Genomic DNA, 20,988 nt, shown 5'->3' with positions numbered 1-20,988 from the left:
AGAGCGAGGCCGCCACTGCCCCTCCTCCTGGCCGGTTCCCACCATCCCCTTCTCCCTGGGCCTTCTCAGAGTGGCCTGGCTGAAACCTGAGCCCAGCTCTTTCCCACACGGGCCAGCAAGGTTCCCACGGTGGAGGGCATCTTGTGAAAAGGCTCCCCGCACCCCAGAGGGAGGGCCGCCTTCCCCCCACCCACCCCACCCCCGCCGGAGGCCAGTCCCGCCCGGACAGGGCAGGGTGCCCGCCCTCTCTTGCCTCTTGGGGGGAAATCCCTCCAGCGAGGATGCGCAGTCACTGCTCTCCCGCCCTCGGAGCTTCTCTCAGAGCCCCCTTTGCTCCCAGTAAATTTAAACAACTGCTGGTCCCCACAGTAGGGAAGGAGCGACCTTTTGAATAGGAGGATTAACACATTAGCACATAGATTCCTGCTTCCGGGGAGGGTTGCATTCTAGGATAAGAGCTCCAGCTCGTAGAGGTGCAGGGGGGAGGGGAAGCCAGCACACTAGAGACTCTGTGTTCCCGGGGTACCTGGGGAGAGGCCGAGAGGCCCCGAGCCGAGCCGCCGAGCAGCTCCAGACCCTCCCCGGTTCAGAGCTGGGCCTTAAACTGCAGACATCCAGGAAGGAAAAGCATCTCCTGTCATCGCCTCTTTCTTCTTCGCTGCCAGGTAGCATTGGGGCAGCTGGCATCCTGCAGCAAAGCCCAGAAAACATGGGAGCTCTGAAGCTGGATGCACAGGAGTGCCTGGAGAGCTAGCTGTGTGGCCTTGGGCAGGTGCCTGCACCTCTCCAAGCCTCTATTTCTTCATCCCTAAGCTAGGGGAATTAACATTCCTCTCGCCAGGTTGTTAGGAAGATTAAATGAGATAACATAAGAAAGCACCCAGAAATGAATAAGTAACACCTAGCAGGCCCTCAACAAATGGAAATGCCTCTCTCTCCAACATCCTCTCTGCCACCCACGTTGGCAAGAATTTCTTCCGCAGATTCCCCACTGATTCTGGCCTTTGCCTCTGTTTCCAGCTATGTCCCAGGACAGTTGTCCCATTAATGTCCCTGCCCTGGCCCATTAGTAGAGCAGGCAAAGTAGAGGTGGTTGGGGCCACTTTCCCAGCTAATGCAGTTGGCCCAAGTTGGTGATCAGCTCCATTTTTTTTTTTTTTTTTTTGCTTTTTAGGGCCACACCCTTGACATATGGAGGTTTCCAGGCTAGAGGTCGAATTGGAGCTACAGCCGCCGGCCTACCCCACAGCCATGCCGGATCCGAGCTGCGTTTGCGACCCACACCACAGCTCATGGCAACGCTGGATCCTTAACCCACTGAGTGAGTGGTTACTAGTCAGATTTTTTTCCCCCTGCACCATAATGGGAACTCCCGATCAGCTCCATTTTGCTGCTACTCTTCACAGAAACTCATGGAAAAGTTCTTTTTTTTCTTTTTCCTGCACCTGAGGCATGCGGAAATTCCCAGGCCAGTTATCGAACCCACGCCACAGCAGTGACCGGGCTGCTGCAGTAACAACACTGGATCCTTAACCTGCTGCTCCACAAGGGAACTCTGGAAAAGCTCTTGATGTCCTCACGGGTCACAGGGAGGTGATGGTGGCTGGGAGGGGACCCACTGGGTCTTTGTACCCATGCATGAAAGTGCACTGAAGTAGGCTCTGAGCCAGCAAGAGACGAAGTCAACAATCAAGGGACCTAGGTGACAATTATTTAAAAGAGAGCCAGAGGAGTTCCCTGGTGGCACGGCAGATTAAGGATCTGGTGTTGTCACTGCTATGGCTCGGGGTCGCTGCTGTGGCTCGGGGTCACTACTGTCTGTAGTGCTGGTTCGAACTCTGGTCTGGGAACTTCCACAAGCTGTAAGCAGCCCCCCCCCCCAAAAAAAAGAGAGAGAAGTTAAGACATGACTAGTTTTCAACTCTTCTCTATTAGATGAAAAAAAAAAAGAGAGAGAGAGAGAGAGAAACTAAAAAGAACCCCAAACTTCAAGACTTTTAAATAATCAAAAAGAACCTGACCATAACACAGTCTTTCTCAAATCTAACAAAAACAACCACGGAACTCAGGAAAGTATCTGGGTAGTTGAGTTACTGAAATAATGAAAGGCTTCTCCTTTACCTCTAGGGTAAGATTTGAAGAGAGCCGCGGATGCTTCAGACTCCAAAGCTGCTGGACAGCCTCAACACTGCAGCAGAGCGACGAGGCAGGGTGCAAAGCAATTCGAAGGGACTGGAGCCCAAGGCTGCTTGCCCTGCCACAGATTTGTCTTCCCCAGGGCAGCATGGGGCCAGTTCATGGTCGTGGCGTCTGCTTTCCCTGCTCAGCTCAAGCCTGGCAGATGAGGAGAGAGAAAAACTCACTCAACATCTGGCAACCTCAGTGTCCCCCTCATCTGTAAACCGTGGGTGGGTGACACCCCCAAGGGACAGTGGGGTGTGCTGAGTCTTTACGCCTTTAAGTCCAGGTTCTTGAAAATCCTTTGTTATAAAAGCATACCCACTCCCCTAAAGGGAAAGTATTATTATGGAAAGTAGCCCGCAAGAGTCTTGAATGCTTTCTTTAAAATGAATATTCATCTAAGGGCTAAATACACTTAAAACTTAGAGGGAACTCCAGAAATAGGATGTAAATCTGCCTGTGCAAGCACACATCCCTAGGTTGAGACTCTGGGACCGGATTGGCTGGATTCTGCTTTGTGAATAGCCACTCTTTTCAGAGAATGATGATTTGTGTAGGGTCAAAGATCAAGAATGCTAATTTCATGTCTTTTACTCTTTGGTACCTTTAGGGGACCAACAAACTAGTGAAAAATGGTTTGGGGTTTGTCAACATCTTGTATTTACTTGCCAGGCTTGCTCCTTGGGGCAGAAGAATGGACTTGCCTTGGAGAGCAACTGAACAGGTGACATGCTACAGCCGGAGGGCCTGCCTGGCACCCGGAAAGCCCAAAAACAGAGGGAGAGCCCAACACCTGGAGTGCCCCGCTCCCTGAGGGTCAAAGCAGGAGCATCGTCAGGAAGTACTTGGTCTGGAGCCACGCCCCCTCCAGGAGACAGGCATGGGGGACCCTACTTTGATTTCTCAGGAAAGAAATCCCCCTTGCACCAGCTGGAACTGGCGTTGGCCTTGGACCCAATAGCCACCGAAGTTAGAATGCCCTCTTCTATTAGTATTAGTGTTTAGTCAGTTTGAGTCATTGGGTGCTTAGGACTTTGGTTTTGCAAATTTGGGCGGAGAAGCAGGATATGTGGTTAGGAGGACTAAATCAGAAACTTAAACACTTATCCACATGGAGAACTCATTACCTAAGCAGGCGGCCCATTTAGATTGTAACAGCTCTAGTGGGTTAGAGAGCTCTTCCTTATATAGCCTTGAAATTTGCATCCTGCTAACTTCCACCCTTTGTTTCCAGTTTCTCCTTCAGAAACCACATGGATTCAATCTGCTCTCTTCCCCCAAGAGGCCTTAGGAACATTGTTCCTTGGCTCTCTGATTTGGCTGGGCATTAGCTAGAGTGATCTTCAGTTGGTTAGATAGATGCCTTTTCATCCTTATGCGTCTATGTGGGAAGGAAATTGATCCTAAAAGGAGACATGACAGTCCCGAAGTCACCAAGTACCTCAATGGCTTCACTAAGAATCCTTCCTGACTCCCCTTATGCTCTTTTCCTCTAACCCCTCAAGACGAAAAGCTTCCCTGAATTTCCATTATCAACCACAATGTTCTGCTTCGGCAAATATGACCAATGACTCCTCAGCCAACAGAAGCAAGTAGCACACAAAACCCTTTACTGCATTGGGAGCAGCGGCAACCGAAAGATATCTGATGTCTACAGTTTAAACATCCCTGAAAGGGTTAGGCTTGGAGTTCCCATCATGGCTCAGTGGAAATGAATCCGACTAGCATCCATGAGGACGCAGGTTCAATCCCTGGCCTCGCTCAGTGGGTTAAGGATCCGGGGTTGCCGTGAGCTGTGGTGTAGGTTGCAGATGCGGCTCGGATCTGGTATGGCTGTGGCTGTGGTGTAAGCCAGTGGCTACAGCTCCAATTTGACCCCCAGCCTGGGAACCTCTATATGCCATGGGTGCGGCCCTAAATAAACAAACAAACAAAAAAAAGAGGCTTTACAAAATAGACAGCGGTCCCCCCCCACTTCCACCCCCCCCTTACCTCCCCTTCCCCCACTCTTTTTGGCATCTATCAGTTTTAATAGACAGTTTGCTGTCCAAGACTCCATTCCACAGAAGGTAATCTGGGCACATGTGGTAGAGGTAATTATACCCAGCCTACTGGAGGAGATGAATGAACCACTGCTCTTTGCCACTTCCCCGCCCCCATCTGTTCACAGCTGGCTTTCCGGCCTGAAGGACCCTGGGCACATTTGCCCTTGGTGGCTCCTTTTGCACTGTTTCAGCCAGCCAGCCAGCCAGCCATGGTCACCAGTGAAAGCCCCTTGACACAATTTCAGCTGGGGATTCTCACTAGCCTGTTGACCAAATCCCCAAGGTCAGACAGTCAGCAACCCCTATTGAGCCTCTGCCGTGTGCTGAGCACTCTTCCAGCAGCCTGGAGAGGGAGAGGGAAACAAAAGAAATAAAAGCTAGGGCCCTTGTCTCCAATGGGTTCAAGGGCCTAATTAGCGACTCTCTTGAGAAAAGACTTAAGGACACTTACAAAACCACAGACAAGTAGGTATGCGAGGGAGGGGAACAAGCCAAGGGGAGATTCTAAGTCCCTTGAGGGAAGGGCTCTGCCTTTGTGTCCCGCTAGGAAGGGACTCTCCACTTCCTCACTGACCTTTTGTTTGGAACAATTAAAAAGACCCTGGGGACCAGCCTCCTCTCTCTCTCTCTCTGGTCTCAGGCTCCACGATCAAGTTGACAACTCTGAGAACTTCATTGACTTCCCATGGGGGTATTTCAATATCTTGCCAAGGTGGCTGGATAGGCCTTTGATGTCCTGGGCATCCTTTTGGATCTCTGCATTCCATCAAGGACAGGAATGATAAAGCTTTCCTCCTGAGCGCCTTTCCCTAAGTCTCCTGCTTTATCATAATAATAGGAGCCGCTAATTATTGAACACCTACTCTAGGCCAGCCTCTTTACATATGTTATTTCATTTGGTACAATAGAAAGGATGATTATTAAGTTAAATGAAGACGGTACTATCAGTATTTTACTTGTTCAGAAACATTAATCTGAAAAAACCAGAAGGCCTGAGTCCAACCTGGAGAGCTATTGCAGGATGATGAAAAATAAATCTGAAGAGAATGCAGAAAGAAAAAACACCAAAGGAATAAAAAGTTCTAACTACACAGATGAGCTCCTCCTCTAATACAAGCCATTGCAGCCCCATCTCCCCCCAGCAAAACACTGCCTAATAGTCTCGGCAGTAGTACATTTATGAAAGCAATATTTAGATCAACAGAAAATGACATAGATCCTTCATGTTTTTCGAAACAGATTAAAAAAAAATCAGTAAGACACATTGAGATTAAAAAATGAAGGGAGCTAATATTTGTCATCCATCTATGATGTTGAAGACACTGTCAAGCTTCATCCGCCCTCTTTGAGGAATGCCTTATTTTTATTCCCATTTTTCAGATGAGGAAACTGAAGCCTAGAAAGATTAAACATCTTTCCAGAGATCACATATGAACAAAAGCATAGGATTCAAACACAATTTGAACTAATTCCAAATCTAGGATTCTTCTCTCTATGTCATGTTGCCCTCTGGCAATGAATGAGTTAACCCACACAAAGAGACAACAGAGGAGAAAACTCAGTAGCATCCATCCAGCCTCAGCAGAGTGCTGAGCTGCTCTCTGCCTCTCCAAGCACCCCAGGAGGAGCCCCCAGCCCTCAACTGCAGCAGAAGCCACTGCCCAGCAAACAGCCTCACGCACTGCAAGGCAAGTGATTGATTGGCCAGGCCTGGGTCGGGCTGACAAGGTGGCCCTGTCCCAGGAAAGACGCCCGGGCTCCCTGTGGCCTCCACGTGGGCCAAGCCTGCCCTTCTCCGGGCCCTTCCACACCCGGCAGCCACGAGTATGGGGCCACAGACAAGGGCCACGAGGCCCCCTCCTCCCGGTTGGCCCTGGGCGGCACTTCCTGCCCATCAGGCCGCTGGTTGGAGTCTGTGCCAGGCGCCCAGCTGGGTCGGTGGCCTGTCTCTTGACACCTGTAGCCACCTGTCTGGGTGGTCTGGTCCCGGAGCTGCCTGGCAGCAGGCCCTGGGGAAGAGGCAGGCTTCCTGGGAGGGACTGGATGGACACGGGCCCAGCAGGGAGCTCTGCAGGATGGCGCAGCCAGAACAGGGGGGCACCGTCTCCGTTGCTTCTCCTTGTGCATAATGGATCATAATTATAATACTTGGAATGGCTGCGAGGCCTGCTTTCCAGAAGCTCAAAGCCCAATAGAGTACTTTAGTTTCCCAGTCAGTCTCACACACAGAGGCACACACGCACACTGTAAAGAGCAGGCCAAAGTGTTATAAATAAAACTCTAGAACATGAGTGGGAGGAATAAACAGGAAAATTTCACTGTAAGAGATGAAAATGCACCAACTCCTTGTAGGATGGCTTTGCTCTGACAGCCCACAGTTGTGCCGTTAATCAGAAAGCCGGTGAGATCTCTATGGCTGCTTAGCTCGGCTTTTTCTCCTTCTCCGTGTCAATGCACGTTAAATAAAGTATAAATCCTGTTGGTTTTCAGGGTAAAGCTAACAGTAAGAGAAAGGAGATAATCTTCATTGGTCCAGGGACAGAACATAACCTGATGAGCGCTATGGAAAACAGTACGGAGATTGCTCAAAAAAAACCTAAAAATAGAATTATCATTTGATCCAGCAATCCCACTCCTGGGCATCTACCTATCCAGAGAAAACCATGACTGGAAAAGATACACGTACCCCAAAATGTTCACTGCAGCACTCTAAAACATGGAAGCAACCTAAATGTCCATCCACAGAGGAGTGGATAAAGAAGAGATGGTACATATACACAATGGAATATTACTCAGCCACAAAAAGGAATGAAATAAAGGCATTTGCAGCAACATGGATGGACCCAGAGATTATCATGCTAAGTGAAGTCGGTCAAACAGTGAAACACAGATGTCACACGTTATCACTTATAGGTGGAATCTACAAAAAGGATGCAACGAACTTCTTTGCAGAACAGAAACTGATCACAGCCTTTGAAGAAACGTATAGTTACCAAGGGGGACAGGTTGGCAGGGGAGGGATGGGCTGGGGGGTTTGAGATGGAAATGGTATAAAACTGGGTTGTGAGAATGGTTGTACAGCTATAAATATAATAAAATTCACTGAATTAACCAAAAAAAAAAAAAAAAAAAAAAAAAAAGAACATAACCCGATATGGGGCACTTACACTGCCAAGCATCCTTTCCTCTCAGCCAGTCTGGGCTCCACACTACCAAGGCCAGAGGTTCAGCTCACCTGCTCCTCTCGACTGGTTTCCACACTCCCCACAGGTTGAAATGTCCCCCACGCTCCTCTCTCTGCTCCTCATCGTCTAGGCCTTAGTTCAAGGCATCGTGGGTGTTTCTCTGACGCGGCCCCCCTCCTACGCCTTTGGGGCCTCTCGGGTGTGGATAACACCCCCCTGCCTGGACCCAGCTCCAGAAGGCCCAGCCACCTGACCCCTCCTTTGACCTTGAGGACCACTGCTGGCTGTCGGGATCAAACACAGCCTCCGCTGTCCCCACCAACAGCGGATGCGCCCAGAGGACTGGCCAGGGCTGTGGCTCATTCCCGCTTCATAATACGTGATTGACATGTAACTTTTTTCACAACTTGAAAAGCAGAGGCATTGTCCAGGACATGGTCTTTTTTTTTGTTTGTTTTTCTTTTATTTTCTTTTTTTTCAGGGCTGCACCTGCAGCATATGGAGGTTCCCAGGCTAGGGGTGGAATTGGAGCTGCAGCTGCCGGCCTCCACCACAGTCACAGCAACACAGGATCCGAGCCGAGTCTGTGACCTACACCACAGCTCACAGCAACACCGGATCCTTAACCCACTGAGCGAGGTCAGGGATCAAAATCACATCCTCATGGATACTAGTCTGATTCTTAACCCACTGAGGCACAACCCCAACTCTCAAGGTCCTTCTTTTTGTGTTAAGTGTGTGTGTGTTTAGGCCATACCCAGGTTACATGGAAGTTCCTGGGCCAGGAATCTGAGTCACTGTGACCTATGCCACAGCTGCAGCAAGGCCGGATCCTTAACCCACTGTGCCCAGCTAGGGATGGAACTCACTTAGCCACAGAGACAATGCCAGATCCTTAACGTGCTGCACCACAGCAGGAAGTCCACGTGGTCCCAGTTTTGATGGCTTTAATCAAAGCACAACACACTTAACTCATAGCTGCATATGCCATTCATAACTCTTTTTTTTTTTTTTTGTCTTTTTAGGGCCGCACCCACATATGGAGGTTCCCAGGCTAGGGATCGAATTGAAACTGCAGCCACCGGCCTATGCCACAGCCACAGCAACGTGAGATCCAAGCCGGGTATGTGACCTACACCACAGCTCACAGCAAAGCCGAATCCTTCACCCACTGAGCGAGGCCAGGGATCGAACCCGAAACCTCATGGTTCCTAGTCGGATTTGTTAACCACTGAGCCATGATGGGAACTCCACAATTCATAACTCTTGTGATAATTCCTCTATCAGCTTATTCTTCTCTTATTCACACAATCCCCCTCCCCCACCCCTGGCCTTTGGCTTCGTGTTTGTGATAGGCCAACAATTCATATTTTTCAGGCCAAGGTAGTATTTTTTAAAGCAACTCAAGAGGAATTCCCGCTGTGGCACTGCGGGATGGGTAGCATCTCTGCAGCACCAGGATGCAGGTTCAATCCCTGGCCTGGCACAGTGGGTTAAAGGATCTGGCATTGCCACAGCTGTGGCACAGATCACAACTGTGGCTCAGATCTGATCCCTGCCCTGGGAACTCCATACGGTGTGGGGTAGACCAAAAAAAAAAGAAAGAAAAAAAGAAAAGAAAAGAAAAGAAAAAAGAAAATCACTCAAGAGTCAGCTCCACACCTCTAGAATTTCTTTTAGCTCTTAGATTCTACAAGCCCAGGAAATACACACATGGAGATTGCTAGGAAGGAGCGACTCTTTTTTTGTTGGGCCGCCACAAATGAGAAATAAAAGATCCCATGGGAAAAGACTGGTTCTGGAAGGCTCAGAAGAACTCTTAGAGAATCTGCTAAATAATATTTTTGTCTGCTGTTTGTAAATGTGACTCGCTTTGAAACCATCTGTCATGCAGTCCTTTGGAGAGAGCTGAGAAGTATTTAAATCTGTGAAAATGAGTATATTTTGGTATATACCAAAGCAGTGTTTTAATGGGCCCCTGCTGCACGTCGTCCAGAGCATTCTTTGAAATGTGATTTTATCCAATTGTCAAGTAACATTTAAAATGGAATTCAAAGAAGGGACACAGCAATGAATGGGGGGGGCTGTGGAATGAGGGGAGAGGCGGCGGCAATGCAGGTGGGAGAGCCTCGTTTCTTCAGGGATCTGGTGTAAAATTGGAATTTTTGCTGTTTTTTTCTTTCCCTTTAGGGAAGCAGCCTTCCCCGGGCCGGGGGAGGACCAGGGCCAGCTGCTCCTCAGTTCCTAGTAAGGGGCTAGCTTTGGGCCGCCAGCTTTGGGCCGCCAGCTTTGGGCCTGCTGACAGCGCAGCACTTCAACCTTCATAACATTTCTCTTTTCACTGCTGCCCTGGTCCCTAGGGGTAACATCCCAACTTAACCGTGCCTAAGATGTCTAAACTACTGGCAGCAAAAGCAGGTGTGGCAGCAAAAAATTGAAAACCAGAGTTCCCATTGTGGCTCAGTGGTTAACAAATCTGACTAGGAACCATGAGGTTGCGGGTTCGGTCCCTGCCCTTGCTCAGTGGGTTAAGGGTCTGGGGTTGCTGGGAGCTGTGGTGTAGGTCGTAGATGCGGCTCGGATCCCACGTTGCTGTGGCTGTGGCGAAGGTCGGCGCTGTAGCTCTGATGGACCCCTAGCCTAGGAGCCTCCATATGCTGTGGGAAGTGGCCCTAGAAAAGGCAAAAAGACACACACGAAAAAAAAAAAAAAAAAAAAAAAAGAAAACCATCAAAAAGGCTTCTTTACGTTGAGTGGAGAAGGTAGGTAGAAAGAAGTACTCCTTTCTCTGAACACCTGGAAGACTCATTACAGCTCTTTCACACATGCCATTGTGGGTCATCAATTGTCACTTAGGGGACATGTCCTGTTTGCCCAGTAAAACTGTACATTTCTTGAGGGCCAGGATCTTGTCTAGGGCCCGCGTGAGTGTCAGGGCTGGAAGGAAGTCCAGAGCCCAACTCTCGGAGATGAGAATGCCCTTGCTCAGTGGGTTAACGATCCGGCGTTGCGGTGAGCTGTGGTGTAGGTTGCAGACGCGGCTCGGATCCCGTGTTGCTGTGGCTCTGGCGTAGGCCGGTGGCTACAGCTCCGATTCAACCCCTAGCCTGGGAACCTCCATATGCCGCAGGAGCGGCCCAAGAAATAGCAACAACAACAACAACAACAACAAGACAAAAAGACAAAAAAAAAAAAAAAGAAAAAGAAAATGGGAGCCAAAGAAAGTGGTAAGTGGCAAAGTTAGGACGCACCAGAGGCCTTCAGATTCCTAGCCCAGCAGCTTCTTGCTACGCCATTCTCCATGATCTGCCAAATATAGACCCAGAGGGCAACAAACTAGAACTTTCGCTTCTAATACCCGGACACGATCCATGATAAAGAACGTCTGTTAACACCCAAAGAACTGGAAACCGGTACTTAAATACATGGGCACCCATGTTCACAGCAGAGAATGAATGAACGAACAAATCTGCAGCACATACACACAATGGATATCTTTATAACAGTTTCTTTACACATCTCCTTGGTTATTTCCTTAGGATAAATTCCTGGGCATGTAAAAAAAAATGGAAATAACCCAAGTGTCCATCAACTAATAAATGGATACTTAAAATGGGTATATTCATACAATGGAATATTATATATTATCCAGCCATAAAAGGAAAAACGGACTGATGCATGCCACGATATGCTTGAACCTCAAAAACATTATGCTAAATGAAATGAGCCAGGCACAAAAGAACAAATATTGTATGATCCCACTTATACAAAGTGTCCAGTCTAGGCAAATTAATAAAGAGGAAGTAGATTAGAGGTTACCAGGAGCTGGAAGGAGGGGAAAATGAAGAGTTACTGCTTACTGGGTAAAGAGTTTCTATTTGGGGTGATGAAAAGGGTTGGACCTAATCGGATGTGGTAGTTGTATACAATATTGTGAATGCATCAAATGCTATTCCATTGCTCACTTCAGAATGGGTAATTTCATGTTATGTGAGTTCCAAGTCAATTAAAAAAAAGAAGGATGTCAGGATCTTAGCTCAGAGGTCTCGGCAGGGGCTGACCATCGGCTGCCTCAGCAGCCCGCAGGGTCTTGCTAAGATGCTCATAGTGTCGAATGGCAAGGCTGCTGGTGAAAAGCAGGGCTTGACTATCAGAATCGGGCGTAGGAGTTCCCGCTGTGGCACAACGGGATCAGCAGCATGTCTGGAGAGCTGGGATGCAGGTCTGAGCCCTGGCCCGGCACAGTGGGTTAAGGACCCTATGTTGCCGCAGCTGCAGCATAGGTCAAAACTGCGGCTCAGATCTTATCCCTGGCCCAGGACCTCCATATCTGTGGGGTGGCCAAAAAAGAAAAAAAAAAAAAATTTGGCCAGATTCTCAGCTCTGCCATGGAACAACTAGGTGCCCTTGGGCAAGTGAGTTAATCTCCCTGAGCCTCAGTTTTCTCATCTGTGAAATGGGATTCAGAACCTACCTCATGGAGTTGCCACAAAGATTAAATAACACATAGCAGGTGCTCAACAGGTGGTAAATAGTATTTTTAGGGAAGGTGTATAGATGAGAACTCAATAGGCAGTAGCTGTTAGCTGGGCTAGGGCGGCGACCTCCCACATCAGCCCGAAAGAAGCAGCAAAGGAGCCAGACGAGTTCTGGGCCTTAAATGCAACCCCTAACAGTGTTCAGCTCAGAGGATGTCACTGGCGCACTCGAGTATCTTTAAGTAGTTTGACAGCCAGGTACCCCGGTCCTCCCGCTTGTGAAGGATGGGCCCTGCTCAACACAACTCGGAACTTGTACTCTCGACTTTCCTCCTTCGTTTCCAACCAAGTTCTGCACTTAGGTAGTTTCTACCTTGTTTTCCATTTTCAGCTCAGTCCTCAGTAGCTGGGAATACCACCAGTGCAGCCCTGGGATGCGGGTGTCTATACAGCAGTCACTTCCTCATCTTTTTCTCTTTTTTGGGCTGCACCCATCACAGGCAGAAGTCCCTGGGGCCAGGGATCGAACCTATGTCACAGCAGTGACCCAAGCCGCAGCAGTGATTTGACTTGCTGAGCCACCAGAGAACTCCTTATTCTGCAGGCTCTCATCTCCCTCCAGGACTTGGTTCATTTACTCTTCCAGCTTGTCTAGCTTCTGAGCATCCTGGGCAGGCCTTGCCTGGATAATCTATCACCATATTCTAATCATCCATCGGCCACATCCTTGCCTACCTGAGAACCCCGAGGTGTTAGATGTCAAGAGTGGCTGCTGGGTAAATGCTTAAGAATAATGCAAGAAGAAAGAAGACTTTCGTTTCAGTGAGCTGAGATATAATGAACTAACAGCCAGGGAGCATTAGGGAGGAAAGAAAAAAGCAAATAAGAAAAATGAGAGGAGTTCCCATCATGGCTCAGGGGAAACGAATCCGACTAAGAACCATGAGGTTGTGGCTTCAACCCCTGGCCTTGCTCGGTGGGTTAAGGATCCGGCGTTGCTGTGAGCTGTGCTGTAGGTTGCAGATGTGGCTTGGGTCCCATGTTGCTGTGGCTGTGGTGTAGGCCGGCAGCTGTGGCTCCAATGGGACCCTTAGCCTGGGAACCTCCATATGCCGCAGGTGTGGCCCTAAAAAGCAAAAAAAAAAAAAAAAAGAAAGAAAGAAAAAAAAGGAAAACGAGAGATTCTCTTCGCCAGGATAGTGATGCTCATTTTAAAAATATGTTTATAAGGGAGCTCCCTGGTCGTCTAGCGGTTAGGATTCGGAACTTTCACCACTGCAGCCCAGGTTCAACCCCTGGTCTGGGAACTGAGATCCCATATCAAGCTGCTGCACGCCAGAACCAAAAAAAAAAAAAAAAAAGGGAAGGAGGGGTGGAGTAAATTAGGAGTTTGGGATTAGCAGATACACACTATTATATATAAAATAGATAACCAACAAGGACCTACTTATAGCATGGGGAACTATATTCAATATCTTGTAAGAAAGCATAATGGAAAACAATATGAAAAAGAATATATATAACTAAATCACTTTGCTGTACACCAGAAGCTAACGCAACATTGTAAATTAATTACACATCAATAAAAATATGTTTATTATTGTTGAGACTATAAAATTCACACATATTTACTGTAAAGCCTCCAAATTTTATTTATTTATTTATTCTTTTTTTTTTTTTTTTTTGTCTTTTTGCCATTTCTTGGGCTGCTCCCGCGGCATATGGAGGTTCCCAGGCTAGGGGTCGAATCAGAGCTGTAGTCAGTGGCATATACCAGAGCCACAGCAACTTGGGATCTAAGCCACATCTGCAAGCTACACCACAGCTCATGGCAATGCCTGGATCCTTAACCCACTGAGCGAGGCCAAGGATTGAACCCGCAACCTCATGGTTCCTACTCGGATTCGTTAACCACTGAGCCACAATGGGAACTCCTAAAGCCTCCAAATTTTATACACACACACACACATATACACACACACACACACACACACACACCCTGACCTTTACATTGAAAAAAATTATAGTTGTGGTTTGTGGTATCCCCCCTTTTGTATGACACATAAAGTGCATAGATTTGAAATGTATAGCCTGATGAGTTTTTACATATGTACACATTCATGTGACTCCCACGTGGATCAAGATATAGAACATTCTAGCTGCCCCAGAAGTTTTTCGTGAATTCCTTCATTCATATTAACTAAAATATTGCATAACCCCAGCAAATTTTAAAAAGCATATCATTTGTACGCATCTCTTAAAGGTAGACAACCTGGAGTTCCTGTCATGGCTCAGTGGTTAGCGAATCCGACTAGGAACCATGAGGTTGCGGGTTCGAAGGTTCGATCCCTGGCCTCACTCAGTGGGTTAAGGATCCAGCGTTGCCGTGAGCTGTGGTGTAGGTCGCAGACACAGCTCAGATCTGGTGTTGCTGAGGCTGTGGTGTAGGCCAACGGCTACAGCTCTGATTGGACCCCTAGCCTGGGAACCTCCATATGCCGTAGGTATGGCCCTAAAAAAAAAAGACAAAAAGACAAAAAAAAAAAAAAAAAGGTAGACAACCTGACAGGACTCTACACTTCAAAGGATATAAAGTTACGAGTTAGAATTTGAGACGACTTATGAAAATAAATTTTTGATACTTTTTTTGGGGGGGGGTACACCCATGGCATGTGGAAGTTCCTGGGCCGAGGATCAAACCTGTGCCACAGCACTGACCCAAGCCACAGCAGTGACAATGGCAGATCCTTAACCGCTAGGCCACCAGGGAACTCCCCATTTTTAGCTGCCTCCTTACCTTGACCCTGTGAAGCTGAAGGAAGGAAGGCAGGGTTCTCTTGGAGGCGGTGGAAGTGGAGAAGCAGGGAAAAGCCTCTTTCTCATCTCTTCTAACTTGTGTGCATCTCTCTCTCTCTCTCTCACCAAGCCCCATGCATGCTGGACCCGGCAGTGTGCACTCAGAGATTAAGAAAACGGTGGTTAGAATTCTCGCAAGTCAGTCCGGGTAAGGGAAGCTTGCACCTGTCAGCAGAGAGGGACAAGGGAAAGGCCGAGCCCCCGTGCCGTGGGTAGAGCCTGGATTCAGTGTCTGTCCAGGTTTAATGGTTTCCTTGCTCATTTGAATGCGTTATTGTTCTAGCAGCAGCCAGAGCAGCCGTTTCCAGACATGACCCATCACTGGTTAGAAAATGACAAATGTCAAACTATGTCTGACCCTGACGCTCTTGAGCTCTTTTTATCTGTGGTATCTCTTTGGAATAAAAATGCCTACTCCCCGCTGGGTCTTCTTAAAAATGCACATTGTCTCATCACATAAAAGCAGGGATGGCGATGCTAGGGAAAAAGTAGAAGAAAAAAAAGAGGAGGAGGAGATGGAGAAGAAAAGGAAAGAAAAGACAAGAAAAGGAAAGAAAAGACAAGAAAAGAAAAGAAGAGAAAAGAAAAGAAAAGGAATTCACTCAGACTTCTCAGGTTTGATGTGCAAGTCCAGAAACCTGTTGGGCCAAACTGGCCCTTCATTAAGAACTTCCTTATATCCCTTTAAAACATTCGGTCCCAGAGTTCCCTTGTGGCCCAGTGGTTTAAGGACCTGGTGTTGTCACTGCAGCGGCTTGGGTCACTGCTGTGGCACAGGTTTAATCCCTGGCCCAGGAACTTCCATGCACCGCAGCTGAGGTCAAATAAAATAAAATAAAACATTCTGTCCTATTTTTTTTTTCTTTTTGGCCACAGCCAAGGCAAGTGGAAGTTCCCAGATGAGGGACTGAATCCCATCTGCAGCTGCAACCTAAGACACAGCTGCAGCAACACCACATCTTTAACCCACTGCACTGGCCTGGGGATTGAACCCATATCTCCCATAGTGACCCAAGCTGCTGTAGAGACAACACCGGATTCTTAACCCAATGCACCAGAGGGGGAACTCCAAGATCCAAATCCTTAAACCACTGTGGGGCCAGGGACTGAACACCCAACAAAGCAGCAACCTGAGGAGTTCTCTTCGTGGCTCAGCGGTTAACGAACCCAACTAGGATCCATGAGGATGCGGGTTTGGTCCCTGGCCTCCCTCAGCAGGTTAAGGATCCGGCATCGCCATGAGCTGTGGTGTAGGTCGCAGACGCGGCTCGGATCCTACATTGCTGTGGCTGTGGCGTAGGCTGGCAGCTACAGCTCCGATTCAACCCCTAGCCTGGAAACCTCCATATGCCGAGGGTGCAGCCCTAAAAAGACGAAAGACAAAAGACAAAAAAAAAAAAAAAAAAAAAAAGCAGCAACCTGAGGCACTTCAGTGAGAACACTGAATCCTTAACCCGCTGAGCCACACGGGAACTCCTGTCCCTTTCTAACTGGACCCTGGTTTTGTGGTTCCGTGTTCTGATCTTCAGGGAAGACTAACAGTTTTCAGAATGTCTGGGGCCAGCACCAAGGAGGGTGGCCTTCAGCATCTTGGAACCCCATGAAAGTGAAGCTGCTACCTGACAACTTGTCTGTTTCTCCAAACAAGGTAGAGAATGAACGGAAAGTGCACTAGGCAGTACCACGTGTCCCTGGGTGTCCTTCACGGTCTGGAGCCACGGTGTACCTGATACCTGGGGTGGTCTCTGGTGACATCCCAAGTGGAAGCCGCAAGGTTGGAAAAACACCATGACCAGGGCTGCTGTTCTAGTCAGAACCCATGTTCTGCCTGTGACGGTCTTTCACCGGCTTGAAATTTCAAACAGAAAAGGAAAGGTCAAGTTTGAGGTGGATGGACTCGACACATGCCAAGGTCCCTTCCAGATCTCACACTCTAGCAGCCTCTGCTCAGACAATGCTGGCTCTCCTGCCTCCACACCATCTTTTTGCCTGTTCGATTCTCTTATCAGCTAGGTGGGATGTGGAAAGGTAACATGAACAATTTGGAAAAATAAATGTTCCGGAAGCGCCTCCACAATCTAAATGCCAGCCACAAAGTATTGTATGTACTCAAAACGATATGAAGAAGTAATTTTCCTTCCGTGAACGAACCATTTATGTCCAGTGGGTAAATTAGAGAAGGAACGCTCTCCCAATTACATTGAAATACACATTTTCTATCTAAAGCTGTAGGTCAAACCATGGGCAACAAGCTAGAATAATGAATATCTATGGCAACCGTTTTGCCATCACATGGAAGTGGGCGTTTGTTTCAATAATTAGAGATCCTCCTTATAAACCAGACCATACAAAAGAGCTTAGGTGTGCAGAAGACTAATCAGATCTCTTCCTTTGGTTTTTATTCTCCTTGTAAGGAGGAGACATGAGTCGTGATTTTTACAAACGCTACATACATCATGGAGCCTTTTGCCCCAGTAATAAAGTATGAGAAAATATCAATACCCAGTATGTGATCATTGCATACAAAGGCCCATGTTCCTCTTTGGGTCTCAGTTATCTCATCAAGACCATGCAGATAATGAAAAACACCTTCCCCGTGTGCGGGAGCCATTCGGTACGAAAGTAACTCCGAGCCTTCTCTGTTCTACAACTTGCATGAATCTATGCTACTTATGGACCAAGACGGATGTAATTCATGTATCCCCATACAACATTATTAGACCAATTTATTAGCATGCTAAATAGCATTCGACCCTGGCAGGGCTGGGTCTGAGCAAATTGTGAAGGAGATGGAATTGATGAGAATCACAGTAACATTAGTATTAGCTACTATTGATTGAGCCCCAATGTTTAGGCTCCAGTTTAATTCATAAATAGATTTCCAAAGCCTAAAAGAGTGCTGACCTTCAAGCAATACTTGTCGAATGAAGGAATGAGCGGATGAAGGCTTTGTGCCAGGCACTATGGTAAGTGCTTTCTGCTTACTTCAGTGTAAGTGTATTTTTTCTCCTCCGTGCCTGGGGCTGGCGGCACAAAAAGGAATTCGACGTGCTCCAGGCTAAGAGGAATGCTTTTCGTATTTTTTTCCCCTCTTGGAATCTTCATGGTATAGGCATGACACAGGGAAAAGCAAGGCTCAGAGAGGGTAAGTTACTTATCTAAGGACACACAGACAGGAAATAGAGCCAGGATTCAACTCAAGGTCTGCCTGACCCTAGAGCCTAGCCTCTTTTCCTGGGAAACACTGCCTTTCTTCTGTCTTTTATTTATTTGCTGCTCTTCATGCAGAATCCCCGGATAAGGAAACGTTAGGACTTCATCCTTTGAGTGAGAAGATGCCAGTGGCCTAACTTTCTTTTTTTGTCTTTTTAGAGCCACATCCGCAGCATATGGAGGTTCCCAGGCTAGGCGTCGAATCAGAGCTGCAGCTGCCGGCCTACACCACAGCCACAGCCACACAGGATCCGAGCTGCATCTACGACCTACACCACAGCTCACGGCAACACCAGATCCTTAACCCACTGAGTGAGGCCAGGGATCGAACCTGTGTCCTCATGGATCCTAGTCGGTTTGTTTCCCCTGAGGCATGACGGGAACTCCCTAACTTGCCTTTTTCCATATCGTGCCTCATTTCCTCACTTCATTCATTCGAATGTGGTACTGGCATCTTTTCTCTCTCTGCTCATGAGCTTCAGTGTTGATAGGCTTAGGATGGCACTGCGCTCTCAGGGTAACGTGCCCTCATTCTCCAGCACCCTGTTTCATGACAGTCTCCCAGATGAACCTGTACTGGGTCAAGATGGTGTCTTCACTGGCTTCCACTGGCCTCATTCACCCCCACTCCTCTCTGCCTGGTGGTTCTGCCCCATCCTTCATGGCCCAAGGCAGTCCTACCTTCTCCACGTCTCTCCCCATCAGCCTTGCCCTGTCTTCGAAGTTCTCCTGGACCTATTTTGGGCTTGGGCCATGGTGAGAAGTGGCTGTGTCATTGACCTTGGACTCAGAGGGCCTCAATTTAAGACTGTGAACCAGTTTCCTTACCCATAAATTATGGAAAATAATACATCCTTCACAGATAATACATGTGGAAGCAACTCCTAAACTCTGCAGCACCAAACGAATGTGTTATTAGTGTGAGCTTGTCTTCCCGTGCAAGACTTTTTTTTTACCAAAGGGTGTGACACTTAGAAATCATGCTTTTGGAAGACTGATTTGGTGACAGTCCCTGAGGGGCTGGATAGAGAGAGAGAAGTTGGAGGCCTGAAGATCTCTTAGGCGTTGGCTCTCCAGTCCAGGCCAGAGGTGATGGAACTGGGACAAGGGCTGATGGCCACTGAATAGAAAGGAAGCCTCTGTCCAGGCTGTTAATGAAGAGACAGGAAGTATGGCAACTACGGCCCTGGGTAAAAGTGGACAATAACTGGCACAGACTGGAGAGTGTGGTGGCCAAACACCCGGAGTCGGTGATTAAAGCCGTAACACAGGTGAGCTCTCTGAGAAAGAGAGGGAAAAGCAACGCAAACTTTAGGCACCAGAAAAAGAATTACTTTTTTTTTTTCTTTGCCTCTTCTAGGGCCGCACCTGCGGCACATGGAGGTTCCCAGGCTAGGGGTCGCAGCGGAGCTGTAGCCGCCGGCCTACACCTCAGCCACAGCAACACGGGATCCGAGCCGCGTCTGCCACCTACACCACAGCTCAAGGCAACACCGGATCCTCAACCCACTGAGCGAAGCCAGGGATCGAACCTGCAACCTCATGGTTCCTAGTCGGAGTCATTAACCACTGCACCACGACGGGAACTCTGAGAAAAAGAATTCCTAAGGGAGATAAGGGATAAGGAGATAGGAACAGACCACGCACATCAACCGCTTCAAAGGGGCTGATCCTTCGATTACTGGTACTTCTGGAAATTTCCAGAGGGACCAAGAGGAGAGTGGCAGCTGTGAAACAAAGAGCTCATTGCCATGCATGCCCCTTGGGTTATCTTTGCCCATGTCTTTCTCTAGGGAGATATGGATCCTTCCTCCCTCAAGCACGGTGCCAGCTCCTCAAAGGCCTCTGGCCTTTCAGGTTCCAGAGCCTTCGCAGAAGCAACTTTTGTATATCGTAAGTTGTCAGAAGACCCTACTTGCTTGGTTGCTTGAAAAGGAGAGGTGTGGGGCCAGGGGGGGAAGTCACTTTGTGATATGTAGGCTGAAGACAGGCTGAGTTCATCCTATAACCTTTTCAGAGCTCTGAAGCCGTCACTAAGATATACACATCAGATTTCAGATAATATTGAATGTCTCCCCCCCCCCACCTCCGGGAAACTGCCCATCCGGTGACCTGTATCCTCGCAGGCAAGAGGCATTCAAATAAAAATAAAGCTAAAAAGAGCGTTTGGAGGCTGGGGGATGAGGAATCCTCAGAGAAATCATGGTCTCTGCTAAGTGTGGTGGTCATTCTGCTCTGGAGGCCTAGAAGCAGGAGCGGTTGGCTCTGCTCGGGGGAGTCCAGGAAGGTTTTCCAGAAGAGGTGATAGGTCAGCTGAGTTTTGATGGATGAACGTGAAGCACTTGTCCAAGGAACAGAGGGGAATGGGAAGATAGTCCTAGTGGGGGCAGAGTAAGGGTGTGGACAGGATGGAGAACGATGAGGCGTTCCGGTGGGCAAAGCACAAGATACAGGGTTGGGAAGGGCCAGTAAGAAAGACAGCAACATAGGAGTTCCCGCTGTGGGTCCTGGCGCAGCGGAAACGAATCCAACGAGGAACCATGAGGTTGAGGGTTCAATCCCTGGCCTCACTCAGTGGGTTAAGGATCCGGCATTGCCGTAAGCTGTGCTGTAGTTTGCAGGCACGGCTTGGATCTGGCGTTGCTGTGGCTGTGGTGTAGGCCGGCAGCTACAGCTCCGATTGGACCCCTAGCCTGGGCATCTCCATATGCTGCGGGTGCGGCCCTAAAAAAAAAAAAAAAAAAAAAAAAAAAAGATAGCAACAGAGACTATGGCCTGGCAGCAAAGATCCAGAGCTCCTGAATGACCTGGGAATTGATCTGGAAAGCAATGGGTACCATGGGGAGAGAAGGGCAAGCTTGAGCAGGAGAGGGCTGTGGTTCAGGTGAGGTCAGAGGCTCACTCTGCTGGCTGTGGGAGGGCTGGTCTGGGGAGTGGGAGAGAGGACAGGGCTGCAAGTCAACCAGGTACCCTAGGGAGGAAGGCACAGCTTCTTTCTCATCTGCATATTCGGCAAACGAAGTAGGTCCC

The sequence above is a fragment of the Sus scrofa genome, chromosome X (assembly GCF_000003025.6).
Source record: "Sus scrofa isolate TJ Tabasco breed Duroc chromosome X, Sscrofa11.1, whole genome shotgun sequence".
Classification (NCBI taxonomy): domain Eukaryota; kingdom Metazoa; phylum Chordata; class Mammalia; order Artiodactyla; family Suidae; genus Sus; species Sus scrofa.
Note: the sequence above shows the minus strand (reverse complement) of the source record.